Here is a 7,777-nt window from a genome sequence, read left to right as displayed (position 1 = left end):
CCTGTTCTCTGCACCATCTCTTCACTCCATCCCCGTAGGCCATCTCTCCTGTTCTCTGCACCATCTCTTCACTCCATCCCCGTAGGCCATCTCTCATTCTGGGTGTTTCTCCTTCTCTTCTAGGTTTAACTCCGTTACACCAGCTCCAGCTGTGGTGCTGCCAAGCCCTCCCAGAACACTCTCTGCTGTAGCCACACACACTACCATAGGGCTGGAGAGGTGGCTCTTTGATTAGGCGCACTTGCTCCCAGAGGACCCAAGGGTGGTTCCTAGCACCCATGTAGGGTAGGTCAACCACCTGGAACTCCAGTCTAAGGGATCCAACACCCACTTCTGGCCTCCATCACCATATGTCACACACACACACAAATTTAAAAATCTATAACTAAAAAAAAAAAAATAACCCAAAGTATTTCTGACCCCAAGAGTGCCGCACACAAGGCTGGCCATTGCTTTCAGTGATCAACCAACACTTGAGTGCCTGAGTCTCCTTCCACCCACAAAACTGAAAAAATATTGTGTTCCAGGAATCATTTTAACATGGATAGAAAAACAGTGTATCAAGTTAGTTATACAGGGCCAAGATGTGTTGGGGCACAAACAGAAATGCATGTGTTGCAGGCCCCACGTGACATGAGCCCTGCGCTGCTCCATGTGTCCTCTTGTCTTCCAGGATGGAGGAAAGCCTAGGTGACAGGGATGGCTGTCATAGCACATCAGTGATTCTCAGCCTGTGGGCTGTGACTCTTGAGGGGGAGGACCAAAGGGGTTTGCACATCAGATATCCTGCATATCAGATACTTCGATTATCACTCATAACAGCAGCAAAAACTACAGTTATGAGGTAGCAACGACATAATTTTATAGTTGGGGGTCACCACAGCATGAGGGACTCTATTAAAGGGTCACAGCCTTTGGAAGGTCAGGAACCACTGTGGTACACAAGGGTGTCAGGCTGCAGTTTGTAGGGGATTTCTACTCAGCATGGGTCCACTATGGGCAGTTTCTAGCCCACTGTGCACGCCCGTCTCCCCACTCCTCACAAGGCTACCTGCTCTTCCCTTGTATCTCGGCACCCCTCCCCCGGAATCAGCCTCTGTGGTATCTATTACCAGCATAAAGCTCCTGAGGCTCAGAAGGTTGTCCAGCTTCGCGTGGAGGATGTGCGGGGACCACGTGGTTAGCATCCTGGTCTGACAGCTCTGGACATTTACCCTCTCTACTATGCTGCTTCTCTGAACCCCAGTTCTCTGCTTTGCAAGGGGAGGGCTGACTGTAGCAAAAAAAAAAAAAAAAAGATGGAAGCAATGCCTGCCTGCAAGAGCAGACCTCGAAACCCCATTAGAAGCTACCAGGCTGACATGAGCCCTTTGTCCTCTGCTTGTGTTCAGGCTGGGTTGCGTGTTTGGAACATGTGGTTGATGAACAAGGCCTTTCTAGTCTGTTAAACTAATAATCTTAAAATTTTATTTTAATTGTAAGGCACCTATTCCCTTTTGTTCCTTTAACAAATCCAATTAAAACAGAGTACATTCAGAATTACAAAATAGATGCTATTAAACCAATAAGAAATCATAATCTTTCGTTATGGGGCCATGTGACCCCTGGGGAACTTTTGCTCCAAATAAAAGTTGAATTCTTATTACCCACCAGGGGGAAGAGGACAGTTTGACAGATAGCGCTTCCAGGCAGTACGTATGCCAAGCCACGCTGGTGCAGAGAGAGAAGTAAATAATGCGAGGGTGGGCAGGGCTGCAAACACAGAAGGTCCCAGCAAAAACCCTCAGACCAGCATTATCATATTAACCAGATAACTGCCGAATCAACGGTCACCCCATGTAGACAGTGTAGACGCTGCTATTCTCCAGGCTGGGGGGAGCTGGGACAGGATGGAAGGATATTCCTCCTCTGCAAATCTAGAACAGAACAGTTGGCTTTCCATGTGAGCTTGTGTGGAAAAGAGCAGCCAGTACTCTCCAGAGCAAAAGTATGGCTGCTTAGGCAGGAACAGGGAATGATGTTAGCTCAGGCCAGGCTGGGTGAGAATCTTGTCTCTTTACAGACTCCGCTTATTCAGTATAAAAAGATGCTCACACTAAGTCAGCTCCATGGGTACTGAATGGGCTGAAGGACAAAATCCCTGTCTTCATCATTGCCCACATAAGCAAACAAGCAAGCACACATATTTATTGAGCTGCTGTACAATTTCTTTGTATATGACTTCTAAACGCCCCCTTCTCCTCGCTCTCATTTGATTTTAAGAGTTAAACTACCACATCAAGGCCATTAAACGTTACTAAAATTTATACTTTGTATATATCTAGATGATAGATACACACATACATACATACATATCTATGAAGTGATTAAAGGGTCAGCCTAAATGGTTTTTACAATTCGCATCTTCATATGTTCCCTTCAGAAGTTCAGCGGGATATGTGCATAGCTGACCCACTCAGAATCTTAGGCCAAACTTCCTATCTATATAGTTGGCAAAGAGCTCATTCCCTTCAAACAGTTCTCATATCAAGATAGGTAACAGTCACATGTACTATAGCCAGTATCTGGTCACCTAGAATCTGGAGACCCAAACACTCCTGGGTCCCACTGTCATGGAACCCGCTAGTATGAATTCACCTTCTTGGGTTGGAGCATGGTCTTAATATTCTGCTGCAGAAGGTTGAACAGGATTCTAGTCTTGTAGTACTAGGATTGCAGAATGCCTTCCTCATTTTGGAGGGGGTGGAAGCCAGCATTGTGACCCCCACAGGAGACATTTACCACCACTGTAGCACAGATAAAGGAGGCTGAGGGGCAGGCAGCAGATTGTAGTGGAAGTCTGTTTATAAATTCTGAACCTTCTAGGTTTGACTTTGCCTGTGGCCTGTGTAACCTGGGGCAAGCCACTTGACTATTTTGAGTCTAAACTCTATTTCTTTAATAAATCGGGTTGATCTCTGGTAGAATGGCTCTAGGGACGGGAGATGTATGAGGGCCCAGCAGCATGTTCACAGCGAGGACCTTAGCCCATCTCACTTCGTCAACAATAGCACACAACTCTGGACAGCTGGCAGCATTCCACAATAGACATCGGAAAACGCTGACATCACGACCCTGTAAGATCCCATCCACTGTCCACTCTCTCCAAAGCAGGGGCAGTTAGCGGAAAGCGTAAAGCATTTAACAGTTACACTCCCATAACACTCCAAATAACACCATGAAACAAACAACACACAGTTCCTGGTCCAGAACGGGTGCTGGGCAAGCAGTAATCCTTTCTCCCAGCCCAGACTGCACCTAAGTCAGGAATCAGTGCTGACCTGGGGGAGAGTTGTAAGGACTTCCAGACACTTTGTCTCCACAAAGGGGACTCAGGGACTTTTGTCTTTGCCTCCCAAGTGACTCTTCATAGGACACTAAAACCCTTCCTTGGAGTGAGCAGCACCTGTTTGGGGGAATGATAGGAAGCCATGTGGGCAACCACAGAAGCAGGTGAGCCAGTTCATTCCCTGCCCAGTAAATGGGATGGGCAAAAGAAGAAACGTAGTTCCAAGGATGCTCAGTCTGGGACGATTAACCCTGAGATTTCTTGACTTCCAGGTGGGGGCAAAAGTAACAACCGCTCAGCATCATACTTGGAAAGTTTTTTTCTTTTTATTTTAAATTGTGTTATTTTCCCAGTCTAGTAGTGTGACACATGAACCCCTCTCTCAGTGGTGGGCAGCTCCCACAGCACTCCACAGGTGCTGTGTTGCTAAGTTGGGCTGTTTGGGAGATTGGGTCGAGTCCATGCCTTGTTCTTACAAGTGAAGAGGGGTCGCCAGGGTATAACATTATGCTGCATCGAGATTCAGCTGTACTTAGGGGTTAACGGATTTCTCAGGGAAGTTCTCGTCACTGCCTAAGAGAGGCCATAAGCCAAGGGTATTTCTTATTTATCATCTGCGTGACATGAAGTTACCATGGCTAAAAAAACCATGGTAATTTGGCAGATCCAGTTCGATTATGTGTCTAGCCTACATCTAAGACATCAGTCAAAGAATAAAGTAATTATTGTGATTCTATGCTAGGAAGTTATTCAGACATATTAAACCTGTGAAAACAGTCAGTGGTACTTAAAAATGAAGTCCAAGACTCAGGAATGTGAAGCACCAGACACATGCTAGCATCATTATGATTGCAAGGCGCTTAGAGCTGAAGGCATTTGCAAATGTTTTGATGGTATTAAAATATAGGTTGCCATTACATTTTTTAATTTAGATATCCATGGGGTGTCCTTCCATGCTGTTTCATTCACAATGACTAGATAGAAAAATTATTCAGAAATTAAAATCAGTCCAACTGGTCCACTTACCCCCAAGTGTAAAACACAGATGTAGAGGACAAAAAAATTATAGGACTTCCTTGGAACCCTCTCAAACTGGGCTCTCCAGTCTACGCATGTGCAACAGGACCCCTTCATCTGCGCATGCGCAACAGGTCCCCCTCCATCCATAGATCCCCTCCTCCACAACCCATCCGTCTGTCTGCTGTATTTATGTATGTTCTTCCTTGTGTGGGCTGGCCACACTATGATATTTGAAGACTTCCATGAACTGATAAGAACAAATCTAGTTAAAGTTTTGATCATCTGCTAATGAAAGATCATTAGTGATCTAAGTTAATGATCAAAGACCATCTGCTTTACTCTTCCACCTTCACCGATTCCTCTCCTTTTCCACGGGTGGGCAGGCCTGGCCTTAAACAGAAAAGTGACAGGGGATCGGTCCCTGATTTCTCTGCCTCCGAAACAGAACTCATGGCCCTGCCCAATTCCAGTGGCCCTAAGCAGCTTCGGGGATCAGAAGTGTCTTTATTGGCACAGCGTAGTAGGCTGCCTACAGCTGATGATTCCAGCCAGCGAACGGTGGCCTTGAGGAGAGCATTAATAAAAGGGGAGAGGGTCCTGGATGTTCCTACGTGGCTTGATCTGTCTGGGGATCCAGACTCACTAGGGAGGTGGCAAAGTGCATTAGGCCAGTCAGCCCCCTACTCGGCCTTAAGCTGATTGATGGGTAGGCTCAGAGCCAAAGGGCCCATTGGAGAGAGGCTCCTTAATGGACCAGTTCTATAGCAGGTCCCCAGTGGCTCCCTTACCCCCACTACTCAGACCTGGGAAGGCTTCTTCCCACGGCATGGGTGGGCTGTGGGGGCAGGTTCAACTGGCCTGACTGGATCCCAGTCTGCTGGAAGCATCCTGTCTTGTCTCGGAGCCTTCAAACTCATGCTTGAATTTATCTTAAGGAGAAGAAAATCAAATGGCAGCCAACCTTTGAATATGTAGGGCAGTCTGGTGGCCAGAATTAGTGACTGTTTGGATTTTAACTATTTAAACTAGGGTGTGAGTTCATGTACAGTGTGTGTTGTCCAGAGGCTTGATACCAGGTAGGCCCCGGTGCACTCAATCAAGGAGTAAACAGATGGATTCGGGCAAGAATAAGCAAAGGAACTTGGTTTAAATCAGTCTCAGAGGACTAAGAAGACCCTCAGACAAAATTTTATTTACTGCTTGGTCAGGCCCCAGGCTACGGCTGCCAAGTAAAATACAGCCCTACGCAGGATTTGAGATGTTCGAATTAACACTCTCTCATGTTCATCCGAAACTCAACTTTCACTAGTGACTCCTGATTCTATTTGCAATGTCTGAACACTCTAAGAGAGGCACTGATGAACAGAAGATTGTGAATATATAGGTTTTCTTGTGCTGAATTCATCTGTTTGGTGAACTCAAGTGCAGAACAGTTTTGCTGACATGCCTCCCGTGAACACCTCTCCCTGTGTTCACAGTAATGTTCAGATGCTGCACATCTGCCTGCTCTTAAGGGACAGAATGGAACTGTTGTGGACACACACACACACACACACACACACACACACACTATCCTCGAGAGCCAACCTAGTCTGAACAAGCAGGCAGAGAGAGATAGTCACAGAGATTGACCATGGAGTTACAATTAGTTTTTAAGTTTAAAGTGTAGCTTATGCATAGAAACATGAAATAAAATCTATACATACATGCATATATATGTATATAATCTTGCTGAAAGTTCAAGTGGAATCATGTTATTTTGACCAATTTCAGGAGAAGTAGCTTAACAATGTTGGGTTGTCTAACTCATGCATGCTATGGTTTCCTATGAAGAATATTTTTCTTAAGTCATTATTTCATAATTTTCATCATAGAAATCCTCATTAGTGTACATATATATATATATATATGAAATATGGATGCATTTTCCTTTGGGGAACATTGGTTTTTTTTTCAAGTTTTTTTTTTTTTCAAGTTTTAGCTTCTGCTTGTTACTTGCATTTAATATGCAGATATCTGGCAAAGCAGCTGTGTCTTAACCTTGCTTCCCATGATCTTGCTAAGTTCAGTTATCAATTTAAAGACTGTCCTAAACATTTCACGGTCGTCTCTATGTGGACCGTCAGGCCACCTGCACATACAGGTATCTTGACTTCATTCTTTTCTGTTTACCCTTCATTTTCTTGCATTATTTCACTTCCTAGAATTTCCAATATAAACTGATAGGTACAGTCAAACGCCTGTTTTACTCATACACCTGAAGACTTGAATTTTAAATTAGGTACTTACGTGTATATCTGTGTGTGCACCTCAGTGCAATGTTCCCCAGAGGCCAGAATGGGGCTTTAGATTCCCTGGCACTAGAATTACAGGAGGTAACGAGCTGCCCAAGAGGGTACTGGGAACTAAACTTGTCTGCTACAAGAGCAGAAAATGCTCTTAAGGGCTGAAGGGCCCCTCCACACCCTGTTTTCCTTCCTAATACAAGCCCACAGAGCTCCGGGGCTGCCTTAGATTGTGTTTGGCTCTCCTAGGTTTTGATCTGCTTTCTCTTGTCCAGACTGTGGAGATTTGGGAATGTGTCGCTCCATTGCTGACTGTATAGAGCCTGTCTCTAGCTGTCGCCTCCCTCACTGCTCAGCAGGAACAACACTGGGTCTCCTGAGACTGTTGAAGAGTGGGAACACTCTGTGTACTTAGTAACTAACGGTTAAGAACCACCATTACCAGTGCTATGCAGTATTAGACAATCTATATCCCCTAGCAGCTCTGTAAAGGGACTGTTTTCACAAATAAGGAGACTGGGGCAGAGAGTTAAAGAAAATTGCTAACTGCCGGACTAGACCTCTAAGACAACTCTCCACATTCTAGGGCTCTGTGTGGTGCTCTCTGTGCGCCCCCAAACCTAGTTATACAGAGCAATCTATAGTTGACGCTTGGTGTGAAGGATGTGGAGGAGGCTGTGGAGCAGTGGAGATGAAAGAGCTTTCTCTAGAAGCTTTGGCAGCCCCACCCTGGCACCCTCCGCACCCAGGGAGAGGAGGGGCACTCTGGATGCTGCTCTCCAGACCCAGGGCTGCTCTTACCGCTCCATAGTTACAGTAAACAAAGCCTGCTAGCTCTTATAGGTCCCAAATGTGAAAGGGATATGATAGCCATTTTTAACACTCGCTGTTTCCTCCCTTCCAGGCTTCTGCTGCCTTTGACGCAGCAGCCTCTCCCTCCACAGCCTCCCAGGATGGTCTTTTGACAATGCTAAGGAGACTCTGTATGTGAAAGTCTGGGAAAGTAGAACATAGCCAAGCATACACACTCATGCACATGCACACATACATGCACACACAGACACACAGGCACAGACAGACAGACACAATCCACACACACATACACACACACAACCTGGAATCAGAAGGACACACACACATACAC

General features: G+C 45.7%; 2 protein-coding genes across 3 annotated transcripts in view; one reads left to right on the top strand and one right to left on the bottom strand.

The window, feature by feature from the left end:
* Window positions 1-7,777, bottom strand: part of Wdfy4 (WDFY family member 4) — a 205,184-nt gene that overhangs the window by 42,317 nt on the left and 155,090 nt on the right. The window lies entirely within an intron of this gene.
* Lrrc18 (leucine rich repeat containing 18) overlaps window positions 1-7,777 on the top strand; it is a 17,694-nt gene that overhangs the window by 3,358 nt on the left and 6,559 nt on the right. The window lies entirely within an intron of this gene.

This window comes from Microtus ochrogaster, chromosome 6, assembly GCF_000317375.1.
Source record: "Microtus ochrogaster isolate Prairie Vole_2 chromosome 6, MicOch1.0, whole genome shotgun sequence".
Classification (NCBI taxonomy): Eukaryota; Metazoa; Chordata; class Mammalia; order Rodentia; family Cricetidae; genus Microtus; species Microtus ochrogaster.
Note: the sequence above shows the minus strand (reverse complement) of the source record. Positions and strands in the feature narration are given on the sequence as shown.